The following is a 10,757-nucleotide window of genomic DNA, read 5'->3' as shown; positions in this document are numbered from 1 at the left end:
GTCCAGCTCGTCCCTGCCTCCCTAACCTGTCCTTCCTCCCACCTATCCCCTCCTCCCACCTCAAGCCCCACCCCCATCGCCTACCTACCAACCTCATCCCTCCCCCTTGACCTGTCCGTCCTCCCTGGACTGACCAATCCCCTCCCTAACTCCCCACTTACACTCACCTTTACTGGCTCCATCCCTGCCTCTTTGACCTGTCTGTCTCCTCTCCACCTATCTTCTCCTTTATCCATCTTCTATCCACCTCCCCCTCTCTCCCTATTTATTTCAGAACCCCCTTCCCCTCCCCCATTTCTGAAGAAGGGTCTAGGCCTGAAACGTCAGCCTTCCTGCTCCTCTTGATGCTGCTTGGCCTGCTGTGTTCATCCAGCTCTACACCTTGTTATCTCAGACTCTCCAGCATCTGTAGTTCCTACTATCTCTAGGCACTGGGAAGCTTTTTCCACTTTTAAGCAAAGCAAAACCTAGGGACACAATCTCAGAGCAACGGGGTCAATCAGTGTGAACTGAGATAAACTCGGCACAAAGGGTTGAGAATCGTTGGAATCCCTGAGGGTTGTGAACCCACTGCGTCTGAATACAGTCAAGGCCGGGATCCAAAGTGATTCAGTGTCTTGGGATTCAAGGTCGGAAAATGGTGTCAAAGCACAAAATCAGCCACGATCTTACCACTTAGGGAAAGGCTCAATGGGCTGAATGGTCCACTCCGATTCCAACTCCTTGTTGACCATTTTGGAACACTGTGTCCAGTTCTGGTCGCCCCACTATAGGCAGGATGTTATTAAACTGGAAAAGGTGTGCAGGAAAGATTTACAAGGATGTGACCGAGACTGGAAGGTTTGAGTTACAAGAAGAGGCTGGATAGGCCGGGATTTCTTTCGCTGAAGCATTGGAGGCTGAGGGGTGACTTTATAAAATCATGACAGGCATGGATAGGGTGAATAGCCAAGGTCTTTTCCCCCAGGTTAGGGGTGGTCAAAACTAGAGGGCACAGGTTTCAGATGAGAGGGGAGAGATTTAAAAAGGACTTGAGGGGAAACTTTTTCACGCAGAGGGTGGTACGTGTGTGGAACGAGCTGCCAGAGGAAGTGGTAAAAACTGATATAATTCCAACATTTAAAAGGCATTTGGATGGATAAATCCATAGGAAAGGTTTAGAGGGAGATGGGCCAGAACCTTATTGGGACTGGTTCAGTTTAGGAAACTTAGTTAGCATGGACTGGTTGGACCAAAGGGCCTGTTTCTGTGCTGTATGCCTCTATGACTCTAAGACTTTATGACTTTATGTACTCTGGTTTATATTCTGTCTGACTTTCTGACAGAGAGGACACAGAGGGTGGTTTGAGTGTGGAATGAACTTCTGAGGAATTGGTGGATGTGGGCACAATTACAACATTTAAAAGACATTTGGGTAAGTACATGAACAGAAAAGGTTTGGAGGGTTATGGGCTAGGAGCAGGCAGATGGGACTAGTCTAGTTTGGGATTATGTTTGGCGTGGACCAAAGGGTCTGTTTCCATGCTGTATGACTCTATGACTCTAAGTAATTGCTTGCCAGTAGGGATTAAGTGGTAAATTCTACCTTGGCATGAAACAACAGCCAAGAGTTTAACCTGATTTTACAGCAGGCATGTGTTTGGTATTGTGCCCACAGCTGGTGTTTGGTATTGTGCCCACACCTATTATCAATGATGCTGTGCTGATAGAGGTTATTGACGAATCTCCCTTTGGTGGGTCAGGTTTGACAGATATTGGGCATTCCAACCCACTCGGAAAATGGGAGTGGAGCTAACAGGAAAGCTGTCAGCCTGGGCACAGCCAATGTGGTGGATCTGGTGGGCGAGGGCTGTAGCAGAGCAAGGAACTCCTGACCCTCAACGGGAAGGTATGACAGGGGGAGGGGAGGGAAGGAGGATGCCAGAACGCTGGCTGAGAGTCAACATGAGAAACACTGCCAATTAGCTTTATCAGCAAAACAGGCAGCGTCGGCAGGAAGAGAAAATAAAACAATCATGTTTCAATCGTGCCCTATCATTGGGAACATTTAGTTTTACATTGTCGTGCTAAATGTCGACTGTCACATGTCAATCCATTTCTCCAGACTGTCCGAATACTCTGGAAATCTCCTGCTCCTAATCCTCGACCTTCGAGATTTTATGTATCTGCAATGTTTTAAATTATGATTTCTGCGTGCCCAAGCCCAGATCATTAAGTTATATTAAAATGTGCGATTGTCCTAACACTGAAAGCTTGGGAATGCCATTTTTTATTTACATCTGCTTTTTAAAAAGTCAACAACCATTTGTCAAACCTTAACTCCCTATCATTTGGTCAATTTTATACCCAATCTCGTCGATGTCCTTATAACCCCATGGTCTTTGATATTGCTAGCACCCCTGTTATGTAGCACTTGATCAGAGCCATTTGGAAGTCTATCTATGCAACAATAAAGTTGCAGATGCACCACAGAAAGCATTCTATCTGGATGAATCACAGCTTGGCATGGCAACTGATCTTCCCAAGACTGAAAGAAATTACAGAGAGTTGTGAACACACCCCAGTCCATCATGCAAATAAATCTTCCATCCACTGACTCCATCTGTACTTCTCGCAGCCTCAGGAAGGCAGCCAATACAATCAAAGATCCCTCCCACCCTGGTTATAATCGCTTCCAACTTCTTTCATCAGGCAGAAGATACAAAAGCTTAAACACACATACCAACAGATTCAAGAACAGCTTCTTCCCTGCTGTTATTAGATTTCTGGATGGATCTGTCAAATTTTAAACTTAATGTCGATCTCGCACTTTGTGCACCTTTTCTGCAGCTGTAACATTGTATTCTTCATTCTGCTCTCCTACCCTAAAGCACTTTGTATGGTATTGATCTGCCTGCATTGCACGCAAAACAAAACTTTTCACTGTACCTCGGTACATGTGACAATAATGAATCAAATCAAATCAAATCAATAATTGTATTATCCTCATCAACACTCTCCTTTGCTTCATCAAAAAACTCAATGAAAGTTCATCGGAAAAAATGTACTTTTAACAAATCATTGTTGGTTGTCAATCATTAACCCTTGTTTTTCCAAGTGACAAATATTGATTTCTTCTGAACTTTTGCCTGTAGAATTTACCCCCATCGGTGACAGGCAGCTGATGAGTATGTAGTTATCTGATTTATCCTCTCTTCTCTCAAACTTGGCTGTTATGTTTGCAATCCTCTAGTCCAGAAGTACCAGGATCAAATCAGCTGGGTACCTTACATCAACAAATAAAGATTCATTGGTTGCAAAACACTTTTCTCAAGAGAAGGTCCAAAGATTATTAACAAGAGTGCAAATAGGTTCAGCTCCATTCTTGAAAAGCAACACACTTACACATACTAAAACTTTGCAGCGTGCTTCCTCAGAGGAACGTTGAAGAGTAACAGTTAAATTCAGGAAAGAAATTAATTGTTCACTGAATTTTATTCCCAAAATGCTGATCTGCAGTCAAATTCACTTACCAAACCCTAGTTATTGGTACTGGGGTTTTTCCCGTGGATCAGTTATGACTGGTTGAAATTTCTTGGACATACAGTGGCTGTAAGTTCAGACTTTGTCCTTAAGAAGCCTCCATTTGCTGCAATGGGGTGTTCCAGTGGGTTTTCAACTCACAAGTTTTGATGAGCGGGGTTTTTGAAGAAGGATGGATGGAAAAGTCTGATGCACCTGTAGCAAGTTCACTGTGTCAGTCTACGATCAAAACTAATATTGATACACACTCAAACTGGGCCATGTGACCGCTCTCAGAAAGTGGTGCAGACTCGGTGTCTCCATTCACACAGCTCATTCTTCACAAATGCAACATTTTTTTGCTGGTGTAGCCAATGTCTTCTGTGCTGTATGCAATGGCAGAGACTATAAATTCATACTTTAGATAACACATCTCCATATCAGTACTCAAAACATCGCCTCTTGAAAGCCTTGCACTGTGCATTGATTGTTTTATTCACCAATTTTTGATTTCCAACCTTGCAATTATATTTGTTGCATAACAGCATGTGCAGATAAATATGTTCCATGTTGGTGTAGATAGCATTGGGAGTCATAGAGAAAGACCCTTCAGCCCATTGATTCTTTTTCAGTCAAAAACAGCCAATTACGTAGGAGTAGGGTCGTTGGGATTTGTTAACCTATGTTAACAAATGTTTCCTTATGTTATTAACACAAATGAAAGCATCCTATCTGAATGCACCACAACTTGGTATGGCAAATGCTCTTCCCAAGAAAGCAAGAAACTACAAAGAGTCATGAACACAGCCCAGTCCATCACACAAACCAGCCTTCCATCTATTGACTCCATCTACACTTCCCGCTACCTCAGGAAAGCAACCAACATCATCAAAGACCCCTTCCCACCCTGGTTATACACTCTTCCACCCTCTTCCGTCAGGGCAGAAGATATAAAAGTTTGATTGCATGGACGAACAGATTCAAGTTCAGCTTTTTCCCCGCTGTTATCAGACTCCGAATGGACCTCTCAAATGTTAATGTTGACCTCGCTCTCTCTGTACCTTCTCTGTGGCTGCAACGTTATATCCTGCACTCCGCTCTGCTACCCTGATGCACTTTGCATGGTACGATCTGCCTGTATAGCACGCAAAACAACACTTTTCACTGTATCTCGGTACATGTGACAGCAATCAATCAATCGATATGTCACCTTCAGCTGCGTTTTCTGCCCTCTCCCTGTCTGACTCGAACCACTTCCTATAATTATGTCACAAACCCTCTCATTTAAAGAAAACCACACACAAAAAAAGGAATGAGCAGTTTAATCATGGCTTGTGCACCCTTTGGTTGAACACTGTATAAATAATATTCCGTTCTTACTATGGCCATCTCCTGACTTTCGCAAGTTCAAACTTAGGTTTAGCTCTTTGAGCCATGTTTCCCAAGTTTTATCCTGACATGACCCTACAGAGTGGCCTCAGACTGTGTGTTGACACGGAGGGAAGTTCTGGGGAGGCCATGAGAGGATGTCGAGCAGGGAACTGGGAGTATGGGGAGTGGGGAATGGGGAACATTTTCATTCTGAATTGACAGGAAGAGTGTGGAATCAGGTGTTTAGCATGAGTAGGAAGGGGGCTGGTGGTATTGTTGATAAAAGAAGAAAAACAAACTCCACTGGCTTGTTGTAGTCCCAACAGAAACCAGGCTTCAGTGAGTAGTCAGTCTGTATTATGGGCAGTAGGCCAACTGAGAATAGGGGCCTGGTAATTACAAAACCATTCCCCGAGATATTTGCCGTTTTGAAGCTCGTGACCCCTTGAAGCCTCGTCTTATGACCCTATTGGGGGCAAAGGTCATGGCCCAGGGCTTGGGAAGACAACCCCATTGAAGCCAGAGGTCACGCCCCACAGTTTGGAAAGACGACCATATGAGGGCCATAGGTATTGCTCCACGGCTTGGGAAGATGGCCCCATTGGGGTCAGAGGTCACGCCCCACGGCTTGGGAAGCCCCACCTTCCACAATGCTACAGGCAAAACCACAGGATTTCTGAAAGATTAAACTTTGGGTCAACAGTAGGCCGCACAGTATGATATCGTCCTGCTTTTGCTGAGGTGAGCTGTTGATTTTCACAATAGCTCCCTAAAGCGTGTGGCCACTTCAGCAGGATGAGGACACCGAGCAGGACGGTGCTGTGGTTCAGACCGATGACTAACACACAGGCTTCATGAGATTATTTTTAACCTTGGAATCACCACACAATTTACGGTTCGGAGCACCATTTTTACTTTTGATGAAACACTTTTCCTGGAATATTCAAACAACGCATGACAGTATTACATTTAAAAACTGATATTTATAGAGCTCAATTTAGCTACAGCATAATTTAATGTGCTCTTCCTTCCTCTTTCAGGCTGGACTGCTTTTGTTTATTCACTCGTTCATAATGATGAGGGAATTTGCTTCACATAATCCCCCCTCCCTTCCCAATTTGCTACTTCTATCTCGTGCCTACTCAAGACCAGACTCTTGTTTTATTCAGTTAACTTTTCATCCCAGTATAATCTTATTCAGAAGAATCGTATTGGACTCATAACGTTAACTCTGTTGGATGCTGCCGGACCGGATGAAATTCTCCAGCAATTTCTGTTTTTGTTTCAGAATCCACAATTTTCGACCTTTGCTGTTGTATTTTCTGTCTTGCTTTGCTTAAGAGCCCTCGTACAAGTTGGCATTTGAAAGGATAAACGAACTGAAGTCATGTCAAATTAGATTTTGTAGCTTGTTTTGGCAAGTCATTCAAAATGCAGTAAATTGCTTTTGTACAATGGCGTGAAGTAATATTCCAATACTGGGGTGTTTTTATATGTGCAAAACTTCTTAATGAGGCTACATTTATAAAGTCCCCTATCTCCAACTCTTCTTCTGTAAAGGCAGTGCCTCCACTGAAGTGGGAAGAGGTAGGGAATAATTAAACTAAGCTTTCTACTTTATCTCAAAGGATTACAAAATATTCCTCCACAAAGACCTGGCTAGGTTTTCTGAAACACTTTGGACAATTATCAGAGAAGATATGCCAATAGTTCAGATCAGCATCTAATTAATTTATCAAATACTCTTGCAGTCGGATGTAATTACGCAGGTCTTGCCTTTCGTAAGTAGGGACTCGGAACATTTGTTCACGCATTTACAGGTCCTTTCATCATGCTTCCTGTTAAACTTCCAGTAACTCCGAGAACTTGTTTGTCTCATTTCCCATAAGCCCAGTCCGTCACTCTACCAGTTACCCCTCTGCCACTCATTCATGTTTGCTGTCAGCTTTCCATTTCTGTCAGACCTTCCCACAATTTCAGTCATTCATACAGTCAAACAGCACAGAAACAGACCCTTTGCTCCAACCAGTCCATGCTGACCAAGTTTCCCAAACCAGACTAGTCCAACTTGCCTGCATTTTGTCCGTGTCCCTCTAAACCTTTCCTATCCATGCACTTATCCAAACATCTTTCAAATGTTGTAACTGTACCGGGATCTATCACTTCCTCTGGCAACTCGTTCCGTGTTCGTGCCATACTTTCTGACATCCTTCTGTCTTTATTTTTCGTTAAGTCGATCATCCCAAAGGGGTGGCATGGTGGCTCAGTGGTTAGCACTGCTGCATCACAGTGCTAGGGACCCAGGTTCAATTCCACCCTTGGGCAAACTGTCTGCGTGGAGTTTGTACATTCTCCCTGTGTCCGTGTGGGTTTCCTCCGGGTGCTCTGGTTTCCTCCCACAGTCCAAAGATGTGCAGGTTAGGGTCGGTTGGCCATGCTAAATTGCCCATAGTGTTCAGGGAGGTGTAGGTTAGCCATGGGAGAGTGCAGGGATAGGGTAGGGGGTTGAGTCTGCATGGGATGCTCTTTGGAGAGTTGGTGTAGACTTGTTGGGCTGAATGGCCTGTTTCCACACTGTAGAGATTCTATTAAAAAAAAGTGTATTCTGGTCCATTTGATTGAGTCACTCTCTATACCCTCTGCCCCAGGGATTCACTTCTGCAGATTTATTTTTATTCATTCACAGGACAAGGGCTTTGCTGCCTAGGCCAACATGTATTGCCCATCCCTAATTGCCCAGAGGGCAGTCAAGAGTCAACCACATTGATGTTCGTCTGGAGTCACATGTAGGCCAGACCAGGTAAGGATGGCAGCTTCCTTCCCTAAAGGGCATTAGTGATGTTACTGCCCTCCTCCAATTATACTTCCTTTAAATTCTAGGTTGTATGTTATCCACATGCACGCTTACAATAATATGCTCGTTAGCCCCAAAGGGGTCTCCAGTCGTGACATTGTTAACTCAACCCACTTCATTTCCCACAAATGATATCCAGCAATGCCTTACCTGACTTGGAAAGTAAACAGACCAATCAGAAAAATTCTCCTAAGCACATACTTCAGAAATTCTTCCTCCTCTCTCCCCTTATTGCAATCAATGCTTCAATCGTTCTATCCACCATCTAGAAGGGGTGTGATGGAATGGTCTCCACTTGACCCAATGAGTACAGCTCCAACAACACTCAAGATTCTTGAATCAGCCCTAAGCAAGGCAGCTCAATTGATTAGCATCCTGTCCACTCCTTTGTGCATTCACTACTTCCATCCCAACACACAGTGGCCATAAGTCATTACAATAAAGATAGTCTGCAGCCAGTTATCAAACCCCGTTGGACAGCACCTCCCAAATCCATGATCCTCGAGCACCTACATAGACAAGTAAGAAAGAACACCTTTGCAAGGCATTTTTGTGCGCCAATACTTAACTTCCATCACCCCACCATTGGTACTTATACCTCCAGCTGCCAGGGACCCTAAGAGGCTGTCTCATAACCTTTGAGAGAAAGCAAGCTAACATTTCGAGTCTCGATGACTCTTCATCAGACCCATCTGGACTCGAAACATTAGGCAGTTCTCTCTCCATGGAAGCTGCCTGACCCGTTGTGAGCTCCAGCACTTTTTGTTTTCGGTACAGACCCCAGAGTCTGCAGGTAATTACCTCCTTCATAACCTTTGACCTTGCCCACATCCCAGGGCCGAATAATGAAAAATGTTGGGGGAGTTGAGGTGCCCTATTATCAGTGGATCATGCACCTCTGCAACGTTTCTTTACAAATCTAACCCTCTGTCACCTTCCCACTCTTTAGTCGCCTTCAAAATGTGCCAAGAGGTATATTAACCCTTTCTTAACTCACATCAATTTGATTAAGTCCTTCCTCTGTCAAGGATATTCACTCTTTCTAGTGCTGCATTGTTCTCCTTAATGAAAACTCTCCCTATTTTCTTCAACCTATCTTTCATGAATAACTAGTACCCTGGAATATTACGCTGTCAAAGCTCCCCTTTGAGCCAGCTCCCAGCTATTTCCGCAGCTGTCTCACACTAGGCCCGAAACGTTAGCTTTCCTGCTCCTCTGATGCTGCTTTGCCTGCTCTACATGTGTTCATCCAGCTCTACACCTTGTTATCTCTGGCTACTTAGAAATCACATTTTGTGAATCCACATCCGAGCCTAACTGAGGCCCCTTTGTATATTCTTTGACCCCAGCTAATTCTATCCTATTTCTAACGTGATTTCTCTCTTCCAGCCTGCCACGTAGCTTATTCCTGCTGGTTATTATGATTTTTAACGTAAGATCAGGTACCCACACCCAGAGGAGTTCAGGAATCTGACTTGACACCTTGGCGATATTCACGATGCTGTCTGTGAGTGTAAGGGCGTGAATTGAGAGGGAGGTGATGGTCATTTCACGGTGCCAGTCTCCTCAGGAGGCGGGAGCTGGTGACTCACTGGTTCTGGCTACAACTGGCAGCAACCTGGTACTGCTCTGGTAGCCTGGTACTGCTCTAGTAGCCTGGTACTGCCTTCGAATCAAGGTCAGACAGCTGTTTGCCAAGTGTAGGCGCTAAAGCAAGGCACAATGTCCATTGATGACAAGCTAAGGAGCAGCCCAACGCGACTTGGTGAACCTATCCACCATGACAAATAAACTTTCTTTCTCCCCTCCGCAGTAAACCTTGATTTCTGTCCAGTGCAGTTCGCGAGTGTGTGGGCTTACACCGCAAGCTGCAACTTGTGAAGGTTTTGTCCTGGATATTATCTGTAAACCACAGTGTAAAACAATTCTGCCTGTGTACTATTGCTCACTCATCACTGGTCTTATTTCTGCAGACTCTTTAGTCGCTTTATTCTTGAGTGAACTGCCCACTGTTCAATCCCTCCTCAGGATAACAGAGTTTTGATTGCGGTGAACCTACCAATGATTCCATTGTGAAGCATGATGAGTCAGAGTGCATTTATCTTAGAACTGTGAGAGTGTTTGTCTCATTAATAACTGCCTCGCACCATTGACCGGAGACCCTGCCCACACCCAACCTGGGTTATTTGATATTTCAGATCAAGCTACTGGTTTTACCTTTCGCTGTGTTCTGTGACTGTGCTCAGATGGCGTCTGAGCTGCTCAAAGCCCAGGGTTTCACCAGCTCCACAACAGAACCATCCTGATGGTGTAGGAGAAGCAGTGAGTTTTTTGGGAGTGGGCTAATAGCACAGGCAGTGCCTTTAACATCAGGCCCTTATCAGCAGTAAGCCAGGCCCAGTGCTTCATCAAACCTCCTTCCCTCGATTGGCTGGCCCTGCCCACCAACCACACACACACCTCCCACACACTCCATACACTGACTGCACCCCCGCCAACCACACACACAGAGACATAGACACACACACACACACACACATGTAGACACACACACACACAGACACATAGACACACACACATACACACACACAGACACACAGACACACACACACACATAGACATACACACATACACACACTCATGCACACACACATTCACACTCACACATAGACACACACACACATCCACACAAACACACACACACTGATGTACACACACACTCATGCACACACACATTCACACACACACACACTCACACATAGACACAAACACACACACACAACACAGACACACACACAAACCACAAACACAAACATACACACACACAGACACACACAAACACACAAAAACATAAACACACACACATGCGCACAAACGTACACACAGACACAGACACACATGCATTCACGTACACCCACAGACACAATCATACCCACACACACCTAGACACACACACAGACACACATACACACACACAACACACAGGACACACACACACAAACACCGGCACACACATATGCACACACATAAA

General features: G+C 44.7%; 1 long non-coding RNA gene across 1 annotated transcript; it reads right to left on the bottom strand.

The window, feature by feature from the left end:
- Window positions 1-2,962: 2,962 nt before the first annotated feature.
- LOC125484394 lies at window positions 2,963-10,137 on the bottom strand. Its single transcript, XR_007263225.1, has 3 exons — window positions 9,944-10,137; window positions 3,513-3,717; window positions 2,963-3,265 (listed from the first exon to the last, which is right to left on the bottom strand). It is a non-coding gene; the product is annotated as an uncharacterized LOC125484394 (long non-coding RNA).
- Window positions 10,138-10,757: the final 620 nt, after the last annotated feature.

The sequence above is a fragment of the Rhincodon typus genome, chromosome 11, assembly GCF_021869965.1.
Source record: "Rhincodon typus isolate 14 chromosome 11, sRhiTyp1.1, whole genome shotgun sequence".
Classification (NCBI taxonomy): Eukaryota; Metazoa; Chordata; class Chondrichthyes; order Orectolobiformes; family Rhincodontidae; genus Rhincodon; species Rhincodon typus.
The sequence above is the reverse complement of the archived record's forward strand: the minus strand, read 5'-3'. Positions and strand labels throughout refer to the sequence as shown.